The following is a 27,455-nucleotide window of genomic DNA, read 5'->3' as shown; positions in this document are numbered from 1 at the left end:
GTAGAAGGGGCCTTAAGGAGTTTCTCCAGAGTCATAGTCCAAGGCTTCAACTGCTGGCTTTTCTGCCACAAGAGCTGCATGCAAACCCAGAGGCAATTCATGCCCTTTTACAAACACTGCTATCACAAATCAACAATACTATCAGTGTTTTTTTATCTCTATGGGAAGCTGTTACTGTCATTTCCTGGAACCCACAGTTCAATAGTGAAAAGGAGAAGCAAAAACACAGGTGGGGGGATCTGAAATACTGTCGCTTTGAAGCAAAACTTTGAAAAGTTCCTTTTTAAAAGGTTGCAACGCCTGGAATTTCCCCAGGGGAAGCCAGGAACTGAAAGTAACTTGACCGGCAAAGAAGCAAGAATTATATCTATTTGCTTAGTTTATTTTTATCCTGACTTTCTCCCAATACAGGGATTCAAAGCTGTTGTTGTTGTTGTATTGTCGAAGGCTTTCATGGCTGGAATCACTAGGTTCTTGTGGGTTTTTTCGGGCTATAGAGCCATGTTCTAGAGGCATTTCTCCTGACGTTTCGCCTGCATCTATGGCAAGCATCCTCAGAGGTAATGAGGACCTCACTACCTCTGAGGATGCTTGCCATAGATGCAGGCGAAACGTCAGGAGAAATGCCTCTAGAACATGGCTCTATAGCCCGAAAAAACCCACAAGAACCTGTTGTTGTTGTTACCCCGCTTTTCTCTCTTGGTGTTTTCCAGTAAGCATGTCCAGAATGCTTTTCACTCAGCACTGAGAGTTTAGAAAGTGACTTTCAAAAATAGCCGAAGGAAATAGTCAAGGTGAACGGAACCACCTAAACTGGGCTTTACAGGCCAATGGAGACTCCACCACAGACATCAGAAGTGCTGGAAGACCAGAACAAGCCATGAGAGTCAAGGCAAAGATCCACCCAGAGGAAAAGTGTTCTTTCCAAACATCAAAGGAGCCACTGACCGCATATTTATTTATGTATTTAATAGCCATACTTGTATCCCCCCTTCTCAATTCCAACAAGGGAACTCAAAGTGGCTTACAGTGGCACACACATTGTGCCTCAACAACAATTACCTAAACATTTCAAAATATTGCAACATGTTAAAACAGAGTAAAATTAAAAACTTAGAAAACACACCATCCAAAGTTTATGGTCTGAGTCTGTTCCAAGATCAAATTGCACAAGATTTCAATTCAAAATACTGCACTGCCCTGGTTTCCAAAGGCCTGCTCATAGAGCTAGGCTTTGAAGCTGTAAGATCATTCAGGCTTTGAAGCTGCAAGGCCATTCAGTGCTAATCATGGTGTCCAATTCATAGAATCATAGAATCAAAGAGTTGGAAGAGACCTCATGGGCCATCCAGTCCAACCCCCTGCTAAGAAGCAGGAATACTGCATTCAAATCACCCCTGACAGATGGCCATCCAGCCCCTGTTTAAAAGCTTCCAAAGAAGGAGCCTCCACCACACTCCGGGGCAGAGTTCCACTGCTGAACGGCTCTCACAGTCAGGAAGTTCTTCATTGTTTGAATCCACCGGGTTCTCAGGATGTAGGTGAACTGCAACTCCAAAACTCAACGTCAATGCCCACCAAAGCCTTCCAGTATTTTCTGTTGGTCATGGGAGTCCTGTGTGCCAAGTTTGATTCAATTCTATCGTTGGTAGAATTCAGAATGCTCCTTGATTGTAAGTGAACTATAAATCCCAGCAAATACAACTCCCAAATGACAAAATCAAAAAAATTGTGTGATGGTCACTCCTTGGGTTAGTAGGTGTCTTGTGGTTAAATTTGGTGGCAATTAGTCCACAGTTTTTGAGTTATGATGTCACTCAAAACGAACAGAGCATTTTATATATGTGTGTGTGTGTGTGTGTGTGTGTCTTGCAATTAGAGTAGGACAACAAGGCTCATTTTGCTTGAGCGGATCGTTGGTGGGGTTAAGAATGTTCTTTGAATGTAGGTAAACTACAAATCCCAGCAACTATAACTCCCAAATGCCAAGTTCTATTTCCCCCAAATTCCTTCTGTGTTCGTATTTGGGCATATGGAGTATTCATGCCAAATTTGGTTTAGAGCCTTCATTATTTGAATCCATAGGGTTCTCAGGATGTAGGTGAACTGCAACTCCAAAACTCAAGGCCAATGCCCACCAAATCCTTCTAGTATTTTCTCTTGGTCATGAGAATCCTGTGTGCCAAGTTTGGTTCAATTCCATTGTTGGTGGAGTTCAGAATGCTCTTTGATTATAGATCCCAGAAACTACAACTCCTAAATGACAAAATCAATCCCTCCCCCAATCCCACCAGTATTCAAACTCGGCCGTATCGGTTATTTGTGACAAAGTTGGTCCAGTAAATGAAAATACATCCTGCATAACAGATATTTGCATTATGATTAATAACAGTAGCAAAATTAGAGTTATGAAGTAGCAACTAAAATAATTTTATGGTTGGGGGTCACCACAACATGAGGAACTGTATTAAGGGGTCGCGACATTAGGAAGGTGGAGAAACACAGCTTTATATAAAGTGGAGGTCTATAAGAGCCAGCTTTGGAAAGGTGGAGGCTGGCACGGTTTGAATAGACGAAGCCCTTCAGAATTTTTAGATCGAATGCCAATGCCTTGGAGAAACATACATGATCCAGATGTAAACAGAAGTGCAAAGAAGAAGGCGTGGGAGGCACAAGAGATACAGCAAGAAAGGAAGTGCATGAAGGCAGGAGGGTCATGATGAATAACAAGGAAGGCGAGAGGGGAGAAAAACATTTGCAAGGCAAGGAGAGCAGAACAAGTCAAGACAACACGGCAATAGATTTAGTGAGGCTTTCCTGAGCAAAACAGGCCATATCTTAAGGCTGGATTTTACTGGAGAATGAATGCAGATTGAAAACACGTTCCCTGCCATGGCTCAAGGCTATAGAAACCTGGGATTTTTAGCTTGGTGATGCTCTTTGGCAGAGAAGAATCCTACAGTTGGAAGAGATCTCATGAGCCATCCAGTCCAACCCCATTCTGCCATGAAGCAGGGAAATCACATTCAAAGCACCCCCGGCAGATGGCCATCCAGACTCTGCTTAAAAGCCTCCAAAGCAGTTGCTGTACTCCAAACTCAAGAACGGAAAATGGAATGTTGGAGGACAGGAAAAGAGGTTTAAAGATGGGCTCAAAGCCAACCTTAAAAACCCTGGCATAGACATCAAGAAATGGGAAGCCCTTGAGGTCAGCTGTGACCAGCAGTGCTGTAGAATTTGAAGACGCACGAATGGAGACTGAAAGAGAGAAAGGTGCCAAGAGGAAGACGCATCAGGCCAACTCTGACTGGGATCGCCTTCCACCTGGAAACTGATGTCCTCACTGCGGGAGAATATGCGGATCAAGAATAGGGCTCCAAAGTTACCTACGTACCCACCACCAGTACACCAAACTTGGAGGACAATCTGATTCGGACAACAAGGGATCACTTAAGTAAGTAAAAGTAAAGTAAAAAAATTGAAAGCCTCCAAAGAAGGAGCCCCCACCACACTCCAGGGCAGAGAGTTCCACTGCTGAACAGCTCGCACAGTCAGGAAGCTCTTCCTCATGTTCAAAGCACCCCCAACAGATTGCCATCCAGCCTCTGTTTAAAAGCCTCCAAAGAAGGAGCCTCCACCACACTCCAGGGCAGAGAGTTCCACTGCTGAACAGCTCGCACAGTCAGGAAGTTCTTCCTCATGTTCAAAGCACCCCTGACAAATGACCACCCCAGCCTCTGTTTAAAAGCCTCCAAAGGAGGAGCCTTGACCACACTCTGGGGCAGAGAGTTCCATTGCTGAACAGCTCACACAGTCAGGAAGGTCTTCCTCATGTTCAAAACACCTCCAACAGATGGCCATCCAGCCTCTGTTTAAAAGTCTCCAAAGAAGGAGCCTCCACCACATTCCAGGGCAGAGAGTTCCACTGCTGAACAGCTCGCACAGTCAGGAAGTTCTTCCTCATGTTCAAAGCACCCCTGACAAATGACCACCCCAGCCTCTGTTTAAAAGCCTCCAAAGGAGGAGCCTTGACCACACTCTGGGGCAGAGAGTTCCATTGCTGAACAGCTCACACAGTCAGGAAGGTCTTCCTCATGTTCAAAACACCTCCAACAGATGGCCATCCAGCCTCTGTTTAAAAGTCTCCAAAGAAGGAGCCTCCACCACATTCCAGGGCAGAGAGTTCCACTGCTGAACAGCTCGCACAGTCAGGAAGTTCTTCCTCATGTTCAAAGCACCCCTGACAAATGACCACCCCAGCCTCTGTTTAAAAGCCTCCAAAGGAGGAGCCTTGACCACACTCTGGGGCAGAGAGTTCCATTGCTGAACAGCTCACACAGTCAGGAAGGTCTTCCTCATGTTCAAAACACCTCCAACAGATGGCCATCCAGCCTCTGTTTAAAAGTCTCCAAAGAAGGAGCCTCCACCACATTCCAGGGCAGAGAGTTCCACTGCTGAACAGCTCGCACAGTCAGGAAGTTCTTCCTCATGTTCAAAGCACCCCTGACAAATGACCACCCCAGCCTCTGTTTAAAAGCCTCCAAAGGAGGAGCCTTGACCACACTCTGGGGCAGAGAGTTCCATTGCTGAACAGCTCACACAGTCAGGAAGGTCTTCCTCATGTTCAAAACACCTCCAACAGATGGCCATCCAGCCTCTGTTTAAAAGTCTCCAAAGAAGGAGCCTCCACCACATTCCAGGGCAGAGAGTTCCACTGCTGAACAGCTTGCACAGTCAGGAAGTTCTTCATCATGTTCAAAGCACCTCTGAGAGATGGCCATCCAGCCTCTGTTTAAAAGCCTCCAAAGGAGGAGCCTTGACCACACTCTGGGGCAGAGAGTTCCATTGCTGAACAGCTCACACAGTCAGGAAGGTCTTCCTCATGTTCAAAACACCTCCAACAGATGGTCATCCAGCCTTTGTTTAAAAACCTCCAAAGGAGGAGCCTTGACCACACTTTGGGGCAGAGAGTTCCACTGCTGAACAGCTCTCCTTATGGTTAGGAAGTTCTTCCTCACAGGTGTAATCTCCTCTCCTGTAGTTTGAAGCCATTGTTCCATTGTGTCCTAGTCTCCAGGGCAGCAGAAAACAAGCATGCTTCCTCCTCCCCATGACTTCCCCTCATATATTTATACATCATGTCTCCTCTAGCCTTCTCTTCTTCAAGCTAGACATGCCCAGCTCTTTAAGCCGCTCCTCACAGGGCTTGTTCTCCAGAACCTTGATCCTTTGAGTCGCCCTCCTCTGGACACATTCCAGCTTGTCAACATATCCCTTCCATTGTGGTTCCCAGAAATGGACATAATATTCCGGGTGTGGTCTGACCAAGGTAGAATAGAAGTCCTTGTGAAACTACAGCTCCCAGGATTTCATAGTATTGTGCCATGGCAATGCTATGGTATCAAAGTGGTGCCAAACTGCATTAATTCTGCAGTGTAGATGCAGGCTAGATCGCACTAGAGATTTTTGGTGGACCACTGTAAAATCCTAGTCCCTACCTGCCCTACAAATCCCAGGATTGCAGAGGATACGAGCACAAAAATTAAGCAACATCACCACTATTATTATTATTATTATTATTATTATTATTAGGTTTATCCTAGGCCTCTTCTACACTGCCATGTAAAATACAGATTATCTGCTTTGAACTGGATTATGTGGCAGTGTAGACTCATATAATCCAGTTCAAAGCAGACAATGTGGATTATCTGCTTTGATAATCTGGATTACATGGCAGTGTAGAAGAAACCCAAAAGTAGCTCACAACACTAAAATACCTTAAAAAAACATGCAATTAAAACACACAAAAAGGGTAAACATTACAAGAGAACCAAAGTAAGGCCATTATTAAAACAAATCAGCTAAAAATTCAATGTATTTAAATGAGAACTACATTAAAAAAAACTGTTCAAAACAATTCACTAAAACTAATCAGGACCCTCCGAGGCTGGAACTACACTGCCCTATATCCCAGGGTCTGATCTAAGATTTGAACCGGATTATATGTGTCCCCACTGGCATATAATCTGGGATAAGAATATATAATCTGGGATCAGCTCCTGGGATATAAGGGCAGTTGGATCCAGCCTTAAAAATAATCCTCTTGGGGAAATGCGCTTTCAAAGTTTGCAAAGTTGTGAATGCATCTACTCTGCAGAACGGATGCAGTTTGGCAACACTTGAATCGCCATGGCTCTGTCCAATGGGATTTGTAGTTTTGGTAAGTCCCCAGCAATCATTGCCAGGGAAGGCTAAAGACCTTTGAAACTGTGACTCCTAGGATTCCATAGCCTTGAACCCTGGCAGTTAAAACGGGTCCAAACTGCATTAATCCTACAGTGCAGGTGCAACCTGCAGCTTGGGGACCTACCTTTCTGTTGAGGAGCGCCTCCTTCACTCAAATCTTTCCAGCCCCGTTGAAATGGCTCTTTGCTCCCCAGCAAAACTTTTCTCTTTTTTGCAACAGCAGCACAAAACAAACACAAACCCAGGGGAAGCTGCTTTGCGCCCTTGGAGAGCTGGCTGGGGAAATGGCTCCCGAGTGGGAGGCTGCTGGGGGCGGCCCAGACCTCTCTTAAAGGGCCAGGCCTCCTTTTCTCCTGTGCTCCTCTGGCTTTGCACTGGGTGCATCTACAGTTCTACACACAGCCTGACAGCCCTTGAACTGCCATAGCTCAACGCTATCCTGGGGGTTGTAGTTGGATAGGATTTATTCAGAAGAGGTTTGCCTTGGACTATCTTTGAGGCTGAGAGTGTGTGACTGACTCAAAGTCTCCCAAGGAGTTTCAAGGCTGAGTGGGGATGCAAATCTAGTTCTCCCTGAGTCTTTAGTCCACTAGGTTCTTGTGGGTTTTTTCGGGCTATAGGGCCATGTTCTAGAGGCATTTCCTGACGTTTCGCCTGCATCTATGGCAAGCATCCTCAGAGTTAGTGAGGTGAGGTAGTCCACTGTTTCTCAACTTTCCCAATGCCGCAACCCCTTAATACAGTTAGAATAATAGAATCCTAGAGTTCGAAGAGAGCTCCCGCTGTTAGCTCCAGCACCTGCCAACCTAGCTGTTGGGGGAAAAAAATTAAATGTGAGTAGATCAATAGGTACCGCATTTGCGGGAAGGTAAACGGTGCTCCATGCAGTCATGCCAACAGCATGACTTAGGAGGTGTCTGGACAACACAGGCTCTTCGGCTTGGAAATGGAGATAAGAATCTCTCCCAGAGCCGGAGATGAAAAGGGAAGCCTTTGCCTTCTTGTCTGTGTTTCATTGTTTAGAGGCATTGAATATTTGTCTTGTGTCTGTATATAGAATCATAGAATCATTGAGTTGGAAGAGACCTCGTGGGCCATTCAGTCCAACCCCCTGCCAAGAAGCAGGAAAATTTCATTCAAAGCACCCCCAACAGATGGCCATCCAGCCTCTGCTTAAAAGCCTCCAAAGAAGGAACCTCCTCAACACTTCAGGGCAGAGAGTTCCACTGCTGAACAGTTCTCCTTACAGTTAGGAAGTTCTTCCTCATGTTCAGGTGGAATCTCCTTTCCTGTAGTTTGAAGCCATTGTTCTGCATCCTAGTCTCCAGAAAACAACCTTTCTCCCTATGACTTCCCCTCACATATTTATGCATGGTCACCATGTCTCCTCTCAGCCTTCTCTTCTGCAGGCTAAACCTGCCCAGCTCTTTAAGCCACTCCTCATAGGGCTTGTTCTCCAGACCCTTGATCATTTTAGTCGCCCTCCTCTGGACACGTTCCAGCTTGTCAACATCTCCCTTCAGTTGTGGTGCCCAGAATTGGACACAGTGTGATTCCAGGTGTGATCGGACCAAGGCAAAATAGAGGGATAGCATGGCTTTCCTGGATCTAGACACTATGCTCCTGTTGATGCAGGCCAAAATCCCATTGGCTTTTTTGCCTCTGCATCACATTGTTGGCTCATATTAAACTTCCTGTCCACAAGGACTCCAAGATCTTTTTCACACATACTACTCTCAAGCCATGCGTCCCCCATTCTGTATCTTTGCATTTCCTTTTTTCTGCCTAAGTGGAGTATCTTGCATTTCTCCCTGTTGAACTTCATTTTGTTAGTTTTGGCCAATCATCTCTCTAATCTGTCCAGATCCTTTTGAATTCTGCTCCTGCCTTCTGGGGTATTAGCTATGCCTCCCAATTTTGTGTCGTCTGCAAAATTGATGATCATGCCTTCTAGCCCTTCATCTAAGTCATGAATTAAGATCCTGAGCAGGATTGGGCCCAGGACAGAACCCTGCTGATGGCACTCCGCTCGTCACTTCTTTCCAGAATGAAGAGGAAACATTGGGGAGAATCACCCTCTGGGTTCGTCCACTCAACCAATTACAGATCCACTTAACCGTCGTTTTGCCGCCCACATTGGACTAGTTTGTTTGCCAGAAGGTCATGGGGGACCTTGTTGAAGGGATATCATTTTACTACTATATAGTATATAAAGGGGCCTGTTCCCCAGACCCTTGATCATTTTAGTCTCCCTCCTCTGGACACATTCCAACTTGTCAACATCTCCCTTCAATTGCAGTGCCCAGAATCGGACACAGTGTGATCCCATGTGTGGTCTGACCAGGGCAGAATAGAAGGGTAGCATGACTTCCCAGGATCTGGGCACTAGACTCCTCTTTATGCAGTTTAATAAACTTTTCCTGTGTTTTTATGATGGAACCAATTAAAAAATGATATGTATAACCCAGGAACAAAAATCGTGTTACATTGTGTAATGATTAAGGTCAACATTAAAATGCCATTTACACAACTATTCCAAGCTCTGTGTCCCAAATAGAACTGAACATCCATGTTTTGGTGCCTAATAATAACTGGAATTATCCTGATTGTTTTTAGTACCTTGGATGTGTACAAACTCACAGAAGAATTTTTCCATTGCTGATAGTAAAAATATAAGAAGAACAAAGTACGGTAAATCATCACCAGCTTCCTGCTCTTTCTCAACACCAAGTAACTGCTGGTTGCTTAACAGTGGGTTTGGCCCTGTTGCTTTTCTGACTGCTGTTCTCTCCCTTTTTACATTTTGGACACAACTGGCTTCCTGAGGTGCAAATACACTGTAGAGTTAATGCTGTTTCATACCAGTTTAGCTTCCATTGCTCAATGTGGTATGGAGATAATAATAATAATAATAATAATAATAATAATAATATACTTGATTTGTATTCCTCCCTATCTCCCCAAGAGGACTCGGGGTGGATTCCATCATATCAACATCTCCCTTCAGTTGTGATGTCCAGAATTGGTCAGACCACATCTGGAATATTCTGTCCATTTCTGGGCACCACAACTGAAAGGAGATGTTGACAAGCTGGAATGTGTCCAGAGGAGGGCGACTAAAAGGATCAAGGTCTGGAGAACAAGCCCTATGAGGAGCAGCTTAAGGAGCTGGGCATGTTTAGCCTGCAGAAGAGAAGGCTGAGAGGAGACATGGTGACCATGAATAAATAGGTGAGGGGACGTCAAAAGGAGGAGGGAGCAAGCTTGTTTTCTGCTTCCCTGGAGACTAGGATGCGGAACAATGGCTTCAAACTACAAGAAAGGAGATTCCACCTGAACATGAGGAAGAACTAGAATTTCTTAACTGTGAGAACTGTTCAGCAGTGGAACTCTCTGCCACAGAGTGTGGTGGAGGCTCCTTCTTTGGAGGCTTTTAAGCAGAGGCTGGATGGCCATCTGTTGGGGTGCTTTGAATGCAATTTTCCTGCTTCTTGGCAGCGGGTTGGACTGGGTGGCCCATGAGGTCTCTTCCAACTCAATGATTCTATTATTCTATATACAGGCAAATATTCAATGCCTCTAAACAATGAAACATAGATATACAGACAAAGGCAAAGGCTTCCCCTTTCATCTCCGGCTCTGGGTGAGATTCTCATCTCCATTTCCACGCCAAAGAGCCTGTGTTGTCCATAGACACCTCCTAGGTCATGTTGTCACAATGACTGTAGATCAATCGCCATTTACCTTCCCGCCGATTGATCTACTCACATTTTTTAATTGCTAGATTGGCAGGAGCTGGGGCTAACAGCGGGAGCTCACCCCGTCCTGCGGATTCGCACTGCCAACCTTCCAGTCAGTAAGTTAAGAAGCTCAGTGATTTAACCCCTTGTGCCACCACAGCCCCTTGCACCACCACAGTGATGTACTTTGGTGAGGCACCAAAACTCAATGGGAGAGAGAAAGCTTTGCAAAACTGTGACTCCCAGGATTCCATAACAATATGCCATGGAAGTTAAACTGGTATGAAACTGCATTAACTCTACAGTGTTGCCCTTATTAGCATGAAGATAGTATAATTATAGCAGGAATGGGTGAGTTACTCGATTGGCCCATTTTCTTCCCTGGAATCAACGTGGTTAGTTGAAAAATATCCAAACAAAACACCAAAAAAGGAAGCAGTTTAAAACTCACTTCTGTTTTTGCAAAACAGGTACTTTTTTTATCTTAAATGGTGCCTTACCGCTCTGGAACGTATTTAAAATATCGATTTTTACTGCTAACAGCTTCCAGGAAAGACATTTTTATCTATAGAGAGATCAGCCTTCCGAGACTGGTCTACCGTGTTTATTTACGTCTATTTATACATTACCTTCCTCCCAACGTGGGGATCAAGACAGCTCACAAAATGAAAGATAAAATTACCCAAAACAATTCCAATAAATATTAAAACACACAATTAAAGAAACATCACACAATGGTCGCAATTTGGCCGAAACTGTCCCCAGGGTGGATCTACACTTTAGAATGAAAGCTGTTTGACATCACTTTAACTAACATAGGTCAATGCTTTGGAATCATGAGAGTTGTAGTTTTACACAATCTGTAACCTTCTTTGCCAAAGAGTGCTGGTGCCTCACCAAACTACAGCTCCCATAAATAAACAGTATTGAGCCATGGCAGTGAAAGTGGGGTCAAATTGTATGATTTTTTTGGGAAACGAGGGTTCAAGTCCCTAAGCACTAGGTATCCTTGGAGAAGTCACACTCTCTCACCCTAAGACAGTGTTTCTCAACCTGTGGGTCACGACCGCTGGGGGGGGGTCACGAGGGGGGTTTCAGCGGGGTCACCAAAGGCCATCAGAAAACACATATTCCTGATGGTCTTAGGAACCTCTTTGGCAGAGAAGGCTGAAGATCTCTTCGCCTGTCCTTCTCTCCCTTTTTGGAAACAGAAGGAGAATCGTCATACCAAAAGTCCTCCTCCTGCTCTCTGGATGCAGGTGAACTGACACTGCAAAACTCACGGACAATGCCCACCAAACCCTTCCAGTATTTCCTCTTGGTCATGGGAGTTCTGTGTGCCAAGATTGGCTCAATTCCATTGTTGGTGGAGTTCAGAATGCTCTTTCATTGTAGGTGAACTATAAATCCCACCAACTACAACTCCTAAATGACATAATTGATGCCCCTCTGACCCCACCAATATTCTAATTCGGACGTATTGGGCATATGTGCCCAATTTGTTCCAGAGAATGAAAATACATCCTGCATATCAGATATTTACTTTATTCCAAGTAGGTTCAATAACTCCTTCCTCTTAGGACAGTGTTTCTCAACCTTTTAAACAGAGGCTGGATGGCCATCTGTCAGGGGTGATTTGAATGCAATATTCCTGCTTCTTGGCAGGGGGTTGGACTGGATGGCCCATGAGGTCGCTTCCAACTCTATGATTCTATGATTCTAGTACCAAAATTACAGTTAAGAAGTAAGCAACAAAAATAATTTTATTTTTTAATTAGTAATGAGCTATGGCAGTTCAAGTGCTGTCAGGCTGCATTCATCCCACAGTGTGTAAAACTGTAGACCAGTGTTTCTCAACCTGGGGGTTGGGACCCCTGGGGGGTTACGAGGGGGTAGTCAGAGGAGTTGTGAAAGACCATCAGAAAACACAGTATTTTCTGTTGGTCATGGGGGTTCTGTGTGGAAAGTTTGGCCCAATTCTAATGTTGATGAAGTTCAGAAGGCTCTTTGATTGTAGGTGAACTATAAATTCCACCAATGACAACTCCCAAATGTCAAGGTCTATTTTTCCCAAACTCCACCAGTGTTCACAATTAGGCATATTGAGTATTCATGTCAAGTTTGGTCCAGATCCATCATTGCCTGAGTCCACAGTGCTCTCTGGATGCAGGTGAACTATAACTCCCAAACTCAAGATCAATGTCCACCAAACCCTTCCAGTATTTTCTGTTGGTCATGGGAGTTCTGTGTGCCAAGTTTGGTACAATTCCATTGTTGTTGGAGTTCAGAGTGCTCTTTGATTGTTGATTAATTATAAATTCCAGCGAACTACAACTCCTAAATGACAAAATCAATCTCCCCAAACCCACTAGTATTCAAATCTGGCCATATAGGATATTTGTGCCCAATTTGGTCCAGTGAATGAAAATACATCCTGCATATCAGATATTTACATGATGATTCATAACAGGAGCAAAATTACAGTTAAGAAGTAGCAATGAAAATAATATTATGGTTGGGGGTCACCACAACGTGAGGAACTGTATTAAGGGGTCGTGGCATTAGTAAGGTTGAGAAACACTGCCCTAAGAGGAAGGAGCTATTGAACCTACTTGGAATAAATCATTCCTAGAAACTTCTCACATGTCAGAGTCAGCTAGAAGCCACATGAATTGTGTGATCATCACCATTAGAAATATTTCAACGTTGCCAAAAACGTTGCAGTTGATGCTGACTCTGCACATGCTCAGAATCTCTTTGCTATGGCAAATAAAAGGCACTTGGGAAAAGAGATGTTTTGCAACCGCTTGGGAAGTCACAGAGTTCAAGGTGTTGCAAGCAGTGCCTCACATAAGGTATTTTTTCCTCCCCAGGCAGCAGGAAGCAACAGAAAACTCTCCTGTGGATTGCAATGCAACCGTTGTGGGTGAATATTTCACACTGTTGGACCCAACCAAGTGTGATATGAGTTGGTTACAAGGATGCAAATTGCCTTCACGGGGCAATGTCATGGAAGAAAAGGCTTTCACATTTTACCTCTGCCCACGACTGTTCATGGAAGGAATGTTCCTCTTAATGTCCATTTCCCCCCTTTATCATCCCGAATCACAAGCATGAAAGCCCCAAATCCAAGTGGAACCGTGGTGAAGCCAAAATGATTAAGCTCCCACCCACACACCATATATGCTTTAGAATTAATACAGTTGGACACCACTTTAATTGCCATGGGTCAATGCTATTGAATCCTGGAAGCCATAGTTTTACAAGACCTTTCGTCATCTCTGCCCAAGATAGCTGGTGATGCAACAAAATACAACTCACAGTGGTATCAACTTGTATTTGAGTGTTGCACCCCAGGCCTGAAGCCACCGATGACCACAGCACCACACAAGAGTCCTGAGTATAAGCAATCAGTTTACTGTAAAAATACATTAAAGGTATATGGAAAATTCAGGTCTAAGGAAATAAGGTGTATAATCCAAAAGGGTCAGCAATAGATGATAACTAAACAGGAATCCCCTTGCCACAATGCTTCAGAACAGATGTGCTTAGGATTTTGGGGTTTTTAGGGGGTTTGGAATATGGCCACTAAACCCAGTTTTAAATCATGAATTTTAAATTTATCATTATTGCATTGCAATATTTGTACCCTGCATTTTAATATGTGCATTTTATAGAAATGTGCTTTAATGCATGCATGTTATTGTATGGATTTTATGGGGATGCATTATGTGTTGTGTCCTGCATTGAGACATGAGGAGATGGGTAACAAATAACATTATTACTATTACTATTACTATTATTCTTAATATTAATATTATTAGAAACACAGCAGGATTAGTACGCAGCGCTGGTTGTCGTATTAGATCACATGTTGGACATTTCCCAATCAGTGAATAATGTGTTCGGATCCCAGTAGGGTGGCCTTTTGCAGCTGACAAATGGTAATTTTGTCAGCGTCGATTGTGTTTAAGTTCAGGCCAAGGCCTTTAGGCACTGCACCTTGTGTGCTGATCACCACTGGGATTATTATTATTATTATTATTATTATTATTATTATTATTATTAGAGCTGGCAAATTCCTTGCTCGGTGCATCAGGTCCATGATCACACCAAATATTGGAAATCACTCAGCAGCTTCCGGACAGCAATTTGCAAGAAGGCCTAAACTCAGAGAGATTTCTCAAAGGACCAAATGCTGAGCAAAAGTTTCAACATGATATTTATAGCATCAGATTTTCCCTTCATCAGCATACAAAGATCCTAACTGGTTATGTGTGAAATACTTGGGTGTTTTGTTTTTTTTTTGCTCAATATGAAAATGGTTACATCAACTAGTTGGCATTGCACATGCTTATTTCACTATATAGTGTCATATTACAATTTGCATACAATACCAGGCGGTGGGCCCCCTGATTGCACAAAGGTTTAAACCACTGAGCTGCTGAACTTGCTGACTGAAAAGTTGGCAGTTCAAATCTAGGGAGCAGGGTGAGCTTCCGCTATTAGGCCCAGCTTCTGCCAACCTAGCAGTTCAAAAACATGCACATGTGAGTTGATCAATAGGTACCACCTTGGTGGGAAGGTAACAGTGACCCATGCAGTCATGCTGGCCACATAGTTCAGAATGCTCTTTGATTAGGTGAACTATAAATCCCAGCAACTACAACTCCCAAATTATGAAATCTATCCCCCCCCCCCTCGCAACCCCACCAGTATTCAAATTTGGGCATATTGGGTATTTGTGCCTAATTTCATCCTGTAAATGAAAATACATCCTGCATATCAGATATTTACATTACGATTCAGAACAGTAGCAAAATTACAGTTGTGAAGTAGAAATGAAAATAATTTTATGTTTGGGGGTCATCACAACATGAAGAACTGTATTAAGGAGTCATGGCATTAGGAAGGTTGAGAACTACTGTCTTAGCTAATAAATAAAGCTCCAGTAGTTAAAAATAGAATGACATCAAATCATGGGAGTTGAAGTTTTACAAGGTCTTGATCCTTCTCCATCAGAGTGCTGGTGCCTCATCAAATGACAGCTCCCAAGATACCATAGCATTGAGCCAAAAAAACAAATAACTCATTATACTTCCACAACACCCAGCTACCTTGAGTGTATCTTCAATATAGAATGAATGCAGTTTGATGCCACTTTCACTGCCTTAGCTCAACGCTATGGAATCATGTAATTTGGAATTTGGTGAGGAACCAATACTCTTTGACAGAAAAGACTAAAGACCTTGTAAAACTACAGCTCCCTTTGATTCTATAGCATTGATCAAGTGGTAAAAGGGGCATCAAACTGCATTCATTCTATAGACTCACCCATTCTTGGCTACTGATCACTCCAGTCTTGGAAATCCCATTTTTACCATTGTGCTCACCTTTTGTGCCCCTCTCGTATTATTTCCACCACTGGCGCCTGTGCCAAATGACCATCTTCCTTCTCTTTTGTGTGACTGTTGCTTTGTCTTCAGGAGACTCAGCCTACTGTCACTTTTCTCCTTCCTTCTTGGTTTTGCTTGATCTGTTTGGCTGGCTACGCCTCTTATTTCTACACGGGAAGCTACTACCGCTTCCTGCTCTTGCTATATAGTATGTTTCTCACGCCAACTTTCTTTCTGTCTCTCTTCCCATTGGTCTCAAAACCAATGAGACAAGCGAAAGAGCCAGGTGTGTGAAGCTTTCTCAGAATGAAGTGACTTCACTTCAATGTATTGTCGAAGGCTTTCATGGCTGGAATCACTAGGTTCTTGTGGGTTTTTTCGGGCTATAGAGCCATGTTCTAGAGGCATTTCTCCTGACGTTTCGCTTGCATCTATGGCAAGCATCCTTAGAGGTAGTGAGGTCTGTTGGAATTAGGACAATGGGTTTATATATCTGTGGAATGGCTGGGGTGGGGCAAGGAGCTCTTCCCTGCTGGAGCTAGGTGTGAATGTTTCAACTGATCACCTTCACTTCACTTCGCTTCACTTTATTTCTTAATTAGTCGCTCTCCAGCAAGGTGGTCTGAGCGACTTACAATTTAAAATAGCATCTCTTCATGACCTCATGGATCAGCCTGGTTGTCATAATCTTGGTTTTTTAAATGTTTAACTGCAACCCAGCTTTTGCACTTTCTTTTTTCAGCTTGGTTAGAAGGCTCCTCATCTTCTCCACTCTTTCAGCCTTCAAAATGGTATCGTCTGCATATCTAAGGTTGTTAATGTTTCTTCCAGCAATTTTAACTCCATCCTTGGATTCATCAAGCCCTGCAAGTTGCATGATATGTTAAGTAGGGTGGGTGAGAGTAGACAGCCCTGCCATACTCCTTTCCAAATCTTGAACCATTCTGTTTTTACTGTTGCTACATAGTTGTTATACAGATTCCTCAGGAGACAGACAAGGGTACTTGGTATCCCCATACCATCAACTTGCCACAATTTATTATGATCCACACAGTCAACACTTTTAGAATAGTCAATAAAACAGAAATAGATGTTGTTCTGAAACTCCCTGCCTTTCTCCATTATCCAGCGGATAATAATAATAATAATAATAATAATAATAAGAAGAAGAAGAAGAAGAAGAAGAAGAAGAAGAACTCCTGACCTCACAATTGTGTTAAAAAACAAAGTATGGATTGTCGATGTTGCAATCCCAGGTGGCAGCAGGAGTGAAGAGAAACAACTGGAAAAGCTGACACGATATGAGGATTTAAAGATTGAACTGCAAAGACTCTGGAACAAGCCAGTAAAGGGGGTCCCAGTGGTGATTGGCACACTGGGTGCAATGCCTAAAGACCTTGGCCTGCACTTAAACACAATCGGCACTGACAAAATTACCATCTGCCAGCTGCAGAAGGCCACCTTACTGGGATCTGCACACATTATTCGCCGATACATCACACAGTCCTAGACAATTGGGAAGTGTCCGATGTGTCATCCAATACAACAGCCAGCAGAGTGTCTGCTGTGGACTCATCTTGTTGTGTTTCAAATAATAATAATAAATATAATAATAATTAATATAATAATTAATATAATAATAATAGCATCAACAAAAACAATAAATATAGCTGTATTTTATCAAGCAGACAAGAGGTCTTTCTCCCTCCCCAGACATCCCACAGGTATATCATCTGGGGAGGCCCTGCTCTCAACCCCGCCACTATCACAAGTGAGGTTGGCGGGGACGAGGAGCAGGGCCTTCTCAGTGGTGGCCCCTCACCTGTGGAACTCACTCCCTGGGGAGATTAGATCAGCGACTTCCCTTTTGACGTTCAGGAAAAAACTGAAGACCTGGATTTGGGACCAAGCCTTTGGACATTCTGGCAGCTAAAGAATCTGACGATAAATAAGGACAGATGCAATGGAATAGATATACGGACTCTGAACACTGAGCATGAGATTGTTTTGCTATGTTATTATGTATTGATGTTTTTAATTTGTTAACTGTTTGAATTGTTTTTCTGTATTATTTGTTAGTTGATTCAGGCATCGAATTGTGCCTTCGTCTGTAAGCCGCCCTGAGTTCCCCCTTGGGGTGAGAAGGGTGGGGTAAAAGTAATTGAAATAAAATAAATAAATAAATAAACCTCATTTTCCTAGTTTCCAACAGACCTCATAACCTCTGAGGATGCCTGACATAGATGTGGGTGCAACGTTGGGAGAGAATGCTTCTGGAACATAGCCAGACAGCCAGAAACCTCACAGCAATCCAGTGATTCTGAAGACCCATGAAAGCCTTCAACAACAGAATAATAGCATCTTTTGCTTGCAGCTCAGAGCGAAGTACTACAGGGTTAAAACTGAGAATAAAAACCTTCATTCAGTGGAGGAGACATGCTTAAAACAGGCATGCGATCAATCCCATGCCATATCAGCAACAGGATAAACACTGGAAAACTGTTTTCTTATAAATGCCAGATAATCTACATCTCTGCTATGACTGGCAGGACCTCCAGCAAAATATGAATGACGCTGGACCACTTCATCGCTGCTATGCAAAGTACCAAGATCCTGATGTTGATCAAATTATTTTGACACCCAAGGCGTAAATTCCTACAAACATCTCTCCCTTGGAGGTGATTTGCAACACAGTGCAAATCAATGTAACCAGTTGCAATTTGCTGCCCTCTCATGACTTGTAGGAGTGTTGGCCTCAGGCATCCACTTTGCTCTGTCAGATGGCACAGCTGGACCTGCTGACTGCCTGGCACAGGCACCCTAGGGTTGTGCCATCACCCGGGGCCCCGTAGTTTTAGCAGAGCAAGCTAAAGACTATGAATTCAGGACTTTCTGCAGGAGGAGCATTTGTCCTGCCAGCAAGCCAATATCTGCTCCTGGAACCAAGTTGGTTAAAAACATGCACACATAATTATAGTCCCAATTTAAAGATCCTCTTGGCTTAATCTTTGTTGGACCTCCAGTTAGGGTGCTCAAGGGCCAGGGCTTCCCAGTTCGCTGTGTCTATGCCAGTTTTTAAAGGTTAGCTTTAAGCCCATTTTAAAATCTCTTTTCCTGTCCACCAACATTATGTTTTTCATTCTTCAGTTGGGAGTATAGTAACTGCTTTAGGAATGGAGCCTCCAGTGGTGCAATGAATAAAATCCTTGTGCTGGCAGGACTGCTGACTGACAGGTCAGTGTTCGAATCCAGGAAGAGCGGGTTGAGCTCCCTCTGTCAGCTCCAGCTCCCCATGTGGGGGACATGAGTGAAGCCTCCCACAAGGATGGTAAAACAACAAACATCCAAGATTCTCCTGGGCAACGTCCTTGCTGACGGCAAATTCTCTCACACCAGAAATGACTTGCAGTTTCTCAAGGCGCTCCTGACACAAAGTTTCTCAAGTTGCTTCTGCTTTGGGAGATGGTGATCTTTGGGCATTTGGACAACGTGGCCACGCCAGCAGAGTTGATGGCATAGGAGCATCATTTCAGTGCTGGTGATTTTGCTTCTTCCAGCATGCTGACATTGATCTGCCTGTCTTCCCAAAAGATTTGCAGGATTCTGGAGATAAACAGCTGCAGAAAGCAGCTACGCAAAGATTTGCCCATTTCATCATGGCTATTTCCCAATATGGCCTGATTTTCAGAATAGCAGCTCAGAACATTGAAATCTATCTTCTGCCAAAATACCTAATGGAAGTTAAGTCTCCAGAATCTGAAATAATCCACAAGGGTAGCTGAGAGAGTGATGCCTTTGCTTTCTAATGGCTCAATGAGCACTAACTTTGTTTAGTGCACAAAATTATTAATATTATTGGGTACCACACTGCCTTTCTGTTAAGTGTATAGGTATATATAAAAAGCATAAGTAAATCCACCCTCTGTATCCAGGGATTCTGCAGCTATAGATTCCATAATCCACAACTTGAAAACATATTTTAAACAATCCAAAAAGCATACTTTGATTTTGTAATTTTAGATTAAAATCATAGAATCAAAGAGTTGGAAGAGACCTCATGGGCCATCCAGCCCAACCCCATTCTGCCAAGAAGCAGAAAAATTGCATTCAAAGCACCCCCGACAGATGGCCATCCAGCCTCTGTTTAAAAGCCTCCAAAGGAGGAGCCTCCACCACACTCTGGGGCAGAGAGTTCCACTGCTGAACAGCTCTCACAGTCAGGAAGTTCTTCCTAATGTTCAGGTGGAATCTCCCTTCTTGTAGTTTGAAGTCATTGTTCCATTGCTTCCCATTCTCCAAGACAGCAGAAAACAAGCCTGCTCCCCCCCCCCCCCCCGTATGACTTCTCCTCACATATTTATACATGGCCATCATGTCTCCTCTCAGCCTTCTCCAGGCTAAACATGCCCATCTCTTTAAGCTGCTCTTCATAGGGCTTGTTCTCCAGACCCTTGATCGTTTTAGTCGCCCTCCTCTGGACACATTCCAGCTTGTCAACATCTCCCTTCAATTGTGGTGCCCAGAATTGGACACAGTATTCCAGATGTGGTTTTATCAAGGCAGGATAGAGGGATAGCATGACTTCCCTGGATCTAGACACTATACTCCTCTTTATGCAGGCCAAAATCCCATTAGCTTTTCTTGCTGCCGCATGACATTGTTGGCTCATGTTTAACTTTTTGTCCATGAGGACTCCAAGATCTTTTTAACATGTACTGCTCTTGAGTCATGCGTCCCCCATTCTGTATCTTTGAACTTCATTTTTCCTGCCCAAGTGGGGTATCTTGCATTTGTCCCTGTTGAACTTCATTTTGTTAGTTTTGGCCAATCATCTCTCTAATATGTTCAGATCATTTTGAATTCTGCTCCTGTCTTCTGGGGTATTAGCTATGCCTCCCAATTTGGTGTTATCTGCAAACTTGATGATCATGCCTTCTAACCCTTCATCTAAGTCATGAATGAAGATCCTGCGCAGGACCGGGCCCAGAACGCTGATGGCACTCCACTCGTCACTTCTTTCCAGGATGAAGAGGAAACATTGGGAAGAATCCCCCTCTGGGTTCGTCTGCTTAACCAATTACAGATCACCTAACCATAGTTTTGCCTAGCCCACATTGGACTAGTTTGTTTGCCAGAAGGTCATGAGGGACCTTGTTGAAGGGATATCATTTTACTACTATATAGTATATAAAGGAACTTGAGCATCCACAGGTTTTGATATTCAGAGGAGTCCTGGAACCAAACCTCATTGGATACTAAAGTCCCAGTATCTTGTTTTATATATATGCAAATATTCTGAAATCCATTCTCTGTAATGCAAAACACTCCTGGTCCCAAGTATTTTGAATAAACAATACTCAACCTTTATTTATTCCAGTTAAGCTTGCCATGTGTTTCTCTGCAAAATTAGCATATTGTCCACACTCATAAAATGCCTAATGCATACATTTTTGCATTCATAATGGGTCCGCACCCCAAAACACAAGATTTGTTGGCCTTCAGTCTATATGAAAGGAAAAGCTTTCCAACCCTCAAATAGCTGGGCAAAAACTAACAAAACTAATTTAAACAAGGGGGAAGGTACAGTGCTACCCTTAGGTAGAAAAAATATAATGGAGAGGATGAGTGTTGCATGGCTTGACAACAGTTATATGAAAGGGATCTAGGAGTCTTTGTGGGCCACAAGTTGAACATGATTCAACAGTGTGATACGGCAGCTAAAAAAGCCAATGCGATTCTAGGTTGCATCAAAATGAGTACAGTGTCTAGACAAGGCAAGGGCAAACTTCAGCCCTGCAGGTGTTTTGGACTTCAACTCCCAGAATTCCTAACAACTGGTAGGCTAGGTTCTTGTGGGTTTTTTCGGGCTGTATGGCCATGTTCTAGAGGCATTTTCTCCTGACGTTTCGCCTGCATCTATGGCAAGCATCCTCAGAGGTAGTGAGGTCTGTTGGAATTAGGAAAATGGGTTTTATATATCTGTGGAATGACTGGGGTGGGGCAAAGAGCTCTTATCTGCTGGAGCTAGGTGTGAATGTTTCAACTGACCACCTTGCCCCACCCCAGTCATTCCACAGATATATAAAACCCATTTTCCTAATTCCAACAGACCTCACTACCTCTGAGGATGCTTGCCATAGATGCAGGCGAAACGTCAGGAGAAAATGCCTCTAGAACATGGCCATATAGCCCGAAAAAACCACAAGAACCTAGTGATTCCAGCCATGAAAGCCTTTGACAATAAACTGGTAGGCTGTTAGGAAATGTGGGAGTTGAGTCCAAAACACCTGGGGGGGCTGAAGTTTGCCCATGTCTGATCTAGATCAAGGAAAATAATGGTGTCCTTGCATTCTGATTTGGTCAGACCACATCTGGAATACTGTGTTTAGTTCTGGGCACTGCAATTCAGAAAGGATATTGACAAGCTGGATTGTGCCCGAAATCGTGAAAGGTTTGGACGCCAAGTCCAATGAGGAGCAGATTAGGGATCTGGGTATGGAGAAGAGCATGTGGAGAGGAGATGTGATAGCTATGTTTAAATATTTGAAAGGATGTCACACTAATGGAGGAAGGAACTTATTTTCTGCTACTCCAATGACTAGGACACATGGTGATGGATTCAAAACATTCCGAAACATTAGGAAAAACCTACTGATGGTAGTTTCTGTTCATCAGTGGAAAATGCTGCCTGTGGGTGTGGTGGAATCTCCTTCTCTGGAGTTTTTAAAATGGAAACTAAAGGGCCATCTTTCAGGAATGCTTTGATTGTGTTCCTGCGGAGGATTGGACTGTTTGACACACTGGGTGCCATGCCAAAAGATCTCGGCCAGCATTTGGAAGCAATAAACATTGACAAAAATCACGATCTGTCACCTGCAAAAGGCCACCTTACTAATTCTATTTCACTGTTTGGCACTTGTGGTCTCTTCCAACTCTATAATTCTATTATTATTATTATTATTTGAAACACAACAAGATTAGTCCACAGCAGACAAGATCACTCTGCTGGCTGTTGTATTGGATCACACGTCGGACATTTCCCGGACATTTCCCAAGCATCTAGGACTGTGTGGTGTATTTTCGAATGATGCGCACAGATCCAAGTAAGGTGGTTTGCACCTTACTTGAAATAGAATAAAGGATAATCTTTCCGGCCATCAAATAAGCGACATCCCTTAAAACAGGAGATTCCTGACAATCATATAAAGGACAAACTTTTTTGGCCACCCAAAAAGGGACATACCGTATATACTAGAGTATAAGCCAAGGCACCTTATTTTACCAAAAGAAAACCTGGGAAAACGTATTGACTCGAGTATAAGCCGAGGGTGGGAAATGCAGCAGCTACTGGTAAATTTCAAAATAAAAATAGATACCAATAAAATTACATTAATTGAAGCACCAGTAGGTTAAATGTTTTTGAATATTTACATAAAACTGTAATTTAAGATAAGCCTGTCCAACACTGATCAAACCATTATTCTAACCTTCTTCAATGTAAACATGCTTACATATCCTTCCACTAATAAGAGAGTAAAATAATAAATGTAATAAAATAATGTAAATGTAATAATAATAAATAGAGTAAATAATAAATGTTATAATATTTTATTTATTTATTTTATTTACCTTACTTATATACCGCTGTTCTCAGCCCGAAGGCGACTCACAGCGGTTCATAACAAATACGAACAGCAAAAATTCAGTGCTACAGTATAGAAACAGTTAACAACCTAACACATTACACAATTAATAAAGAGTTACTACAATACCCATTCACTGTCGTCTCGTCATCAAAAACATGTTCCAGATTCATCATCCATTGTTCCATTCCAGTGTTCATTAACCAATCATTGCACTAATTATTCGAACTCCTGCTCAAACAGCCAGGTCTTCACTTTTTTGCGGAATACCATTAGAGATGGTGCTAGTCTAATGTCCGTAGGAAGGGCGTTCCACAGCCGAGGAGAAGGCCCTATCTCTCGTCCCCGCCAGCTGTGCTTGAGAAGCAGGCAGGATCGAGAGCAGGGCCTCCCCGGAAGATCTCAAATTCCTGGTGGGTTCATAGGCAGAGATGCGGTCGGATAGGTAGCTTGGGCCGGAACCGTTTAGGGCTTTAAAGGCCAACGCCAGCACTTTGAATTCAGCCCGGTAGCAGATCGGTAGCCAGTGGAGTTGGCGCAACAGGGGGGTTGTATGCTCCCTGCGCTCCGCTCCTGTTAAAAATATAATAATAATATTATTATAATATTATTATTAATAATAAATATTATTATTATTAATAATAATAATAATAAGAAGAAGAAGAAGACGACTCTAGCAGAAGCTAGTAAAGGTGGTTGCAGTGGTGACTGGCACACTGGGTGCAGTGCCTAAAAACGTTGGCCTGCACTGAAACACAATCGGCACTGACAAAATTACCATCTGCCAGCCGCAGAAGGCCATCTTACTGGGATCTGCACGCATTATTTGCCGATACATCACACAGTCCTAGACACTTAGGAAATGCCCGACATGTGATCCAATACAACAGCCAGCAGAGTGATCTTGTGTGCTGTGGACTAATCTTGTTGTGTTTCAAATAATAACAATAATAATAATAATAATAATAATAACAGAGTAAAATAATAAATAACTTTGACTTGAGTATAAGCCAAGGGAGGCTTTTTCTCACTTAAAAAAGGACTGAAAGACTCGGCTTATACTCGAGTATATACAATTCTTTAAGATAGAGGATGCTCCCAGTCCTTTAAGGGGCAGGTTTTCTAGAATACAAACAAGGGACATCACTTATGCTTAGGGATACCTAGCAAACTCTAGCATTTACTCAAAGGATTTGGAGCCCAAAAGGCATCATGGTGGATCAAAAAAAAAAGGACTATTTGAATGCCTTTTGACTGGCCAGAAATAGGGCGTAAAGGAGATTTTGCCCCTTTCTTTGTGTTCTCCAACATTTCTATTTGGCTGGCTTTGCATTTTAAGCGCCATAGTAGTGGATGCAATGAAGGAGGGGTGTGAGGCATCTCAGAAAAACCTACCACACATGTGGCCTGCATATGTGAGAGTTGTCCCAAACAAGTTGCCATGTTGTTCTGTTTGTGCCACCTGTGGGCATTTGTGGGTGGGTGGAAGAACGGCTGTGGACAAACTTCAGACACGCCGGCCTATAAGACCCACACGCAAATGCTGTGTGAAACAGTGCCCTGGGCTTAAGCTCAAAAGGCTAAGGCTTTGGTGTTAATGTGTGGGCTGCACAGCTTAATTCTGGCTTTGGGACAAAATAGTCTGGCAAGGAGACGGGGGGTCAAGAGCTGGCCATACTAGGCTTCTTTTTTTCTCCTTTTATCTCTTTGGCAGCATGCTTTTTTCTCTCTCAACAGAAACAGAATACAAAGATCCATAGGAGCTGTGCCTTTTTTGTGGTAACTGTTGTGTGTACACCACATAATGGCAGGAAATTAAGCTGCAACAAAATATATAAAATTGGGACAAACTGGCCAATGATATCAGTTCTGTATTTGCAGATTCTATAGACCAGCAGATTTATATAAAATGGCAAATGTGAATGTGCTGAAGCATTCACATGAATGTTACCACCATTTGATTGTGTGGGATGGAAGTATTCAACAGGAAAAACTCAGCCGTTATCAGGACCTCAAAATTGAACTGTAAAGGCTCTGGCATAAACCAGTACAGGTGGTCCCAGTGGTCATCGGCACACTGGGTGCCATGCCAAAAGATCTCAGCCGGCATTTGGAAACAATAAACATTGACAAAATCACGATCTGTCAACTGCAAAAGGCCACCTTACTTGGATCTGCACGCATCTTTCGAAAATACATCACACAGTCCTAGACAGTTGGGAAGTGTTCAACTTGTGATTTTCTGATGCGAAATCCAGCATATAGATCTCGTTTGCTGTGACATACTGTGGTTTTGTGTCAGTAAAATAATAATAATAATAATAATAATAATAATAATAATCAAACTGCAAAGGCTCTGGCATAAATCAGTACAGGTGGTCCCAGTGGTCATCGGCACACTGGGTGCCGTGCCAAAAGATCTCAGTTGGCATTTGGAAACAATAAACATTGACAAAATCATATGCCAACTGCAAAAGGCCACCTTATTTGGATCTGCACGCATCATTCAAAAATACATCACACAGTCCTAGACTGTGTTCAACTTGTGATTTTGTGATACGAAATCCAGCATATAGATCTCATTTGCCATGACATACTGTGTTTTTGTGTCAGTAAAAAAATAATAATAATGACACTTTATTTCAAGACTGCACCTCTCTCCCATAAGGGATTCAGGGTGGTTTACAGCAGAAAAACAGGCAAACTTTCAATGCCTTACAAAGTAACAATCAACATCAGGAATAATGCAAAATAATACACAATAATAGCAATAAACACAATGAACAGAATTAAAAGTTGAGATGCAGATAAACCAATTAGACAATAAACTAGGACATGTAAATATTAAATATACAGTAGAGTCTCGCTTATCCAACCTTCGCTTATCCAACATTCTGTATTATCCAACGCAGTCTGCCTTCCACCAGGAACCACAACTGTTTCAATACATTGTGGTGTTTTAGTGCTAAATTCGTTTGACATTTAATAGGCTTTTCCTTAATCCCTCCTTATTATCCAATATTTTCGCTTATCCAACATTCTGCCAGCCTGTTTATGTTGGATAAGCGAGACTCTACTGTATAACATTAAAAACAGTTAGACATGAGTTGCATATGAAGTGGCTAACACAGGTGTTTATTACAATGTATCATAGCCATCATATTCACCAGTGTTCCGGTGCAATAGTATCATAGCCCTTCTCCTCTCCATATACGAAAGTGCATAAGGCTGTCTTCAAAAGTTTCTTAAAGGAGAGGAAGGTGGAGGCCATTTTTACTTCTTTAGGGAGAGAGTTCCAGCGATGGGGAGCGATCACAGAGAAGGCCCCTCCTCTCATTCCCACCAGTCATGCTTGAGACGGGAGTGGGACTGAGAGGAAGGCCTCCTCTGTTGACCTCACTACACGGGATGGTCTCTATAGGGAGATGCGATTGGACAAATAGCCTGGACCCAAACCATTTAGGGCTTTATAGGTAACGGCCGGCACTTTGTATTTAGCCCAGAAGTGGACCGGCAACCAGTGGAGCTACTGTAACATGGGAGTCGTCCTCTCATGATAGGGCACTCCAGTTAGCAATCTGGCCACTGATGTTTGCACTAATTGCAGCTACCAAACTGTCTTCAAAGGCAGTCCCACATAGAGAGCATTGCAGTAATCCAAACAGGATTTGATTGTGTTTGATTGTGTTTCCCTGCAAGGCAGAATGAGGTTGGACTGGATGGCCCTTGGGATCTCTTCCAACTCTATGATGTTATGATTTCTATGCTGAGAGCAGGCATAGAAAAGAAAGGTCAGGCATCTCGAGGCCAAGAAGGGAAGGAGGGGAAAGGGTGCTTGAAGGCGTTTGCCCCCCTCCTCTCCACTCCACTCCACCAAGCCCACCCAAGACTCCAGCCGGCCCCTTCATGCACAAGGACTGTGGGAGACAATGCATGTGGCTGTAGCCAGTTGGTTTGTTTTAAAGGCCGACATCTGTGGGCGATCTTTTTCCGTCACAGCCTGGATCCAGTTCCTGCCTTTGTCCTATTGTAAATGCCCAGACGGTGCTTGCTCTCCAAACCCCTCTGGCTTTTGTTGCCAGAAGCAAACACCCTGAAATTCCAACACACACACAAACACACACACACACAAAGGGACCCCAAAGATCCTGGCCTTGTTTGGGGATGGGGGAAAGGTCTTCTGGTGCGATTCCAGGGACCCTAAGAGTGACAATGTGAGGGTTTGTTCTATGGGGAGAATGAGGAATCCCAAGGGGGTGGAGAAGGGACAATGGAGCCCTGTCTGGGGCGCCCGCCTCCTCAGCGGGTTTGGGGTCAAGGGGGCTGTGAGTCATGCCAAGGGGACGAAATGCCAGGGGGCATCAGCCAGAGGTGGGTGGGGGCTTTGCAGCTACTGCAGGGGAGCATGGATGCCGTCCAAAAGAGGTGGG

The 27,455-nt window shown here is 43.4% G+C and overlaps 1 protein-coding gene across 3 annotated transcripts in view; it reads right to left on the bottom strand.

Moving 5' to 3' along the window:
• GPSM3 (G protein signaling modulator 3) overlaps window positions 1-15,486 on the bottom strand; it is a 39,249-nt gene extending 23,763 nt beyond the window's left edge. Inside the window, exon 1 of one of the 3 annotated variants that reach the window (XM_067465472.1) lies at window positions 15,380-15,486. The gene's annotated coding sequence lies outside the window, so the exon portion shown is untranslated. Of the gene's footprint in view, window positions 1-6,370; window positions 6,553-15,379 lie in introns of those variants that run through there. The other 2 variants (XM_067465471.1, XM_060760254.2) reach the window with 2 other exon arrangements.
• Between the last annotated feature and the right edge of the window lie 11,969 nt (window positions 15,487-27,455).

The sequence above is a fragment of the Anolis sagrei genome, chromosome 2 (assembly GCF_037176765.1).
Source record: "Anolis sagrei isolate rAnoSag1 chromosome 2, rAnoSag1.mat, whole genome shotgun sequence".
NCBI classification, from domain to species: domain Eukaryota; kingdom Metazoa; phylum Chordata; class Lepidosauria; order Squamata; family Dactyloidae; genus Anolis; species Anolis sagrei.
This window is presented reverse-complemented; position numbering and strand designations above follow the sequence as displayed.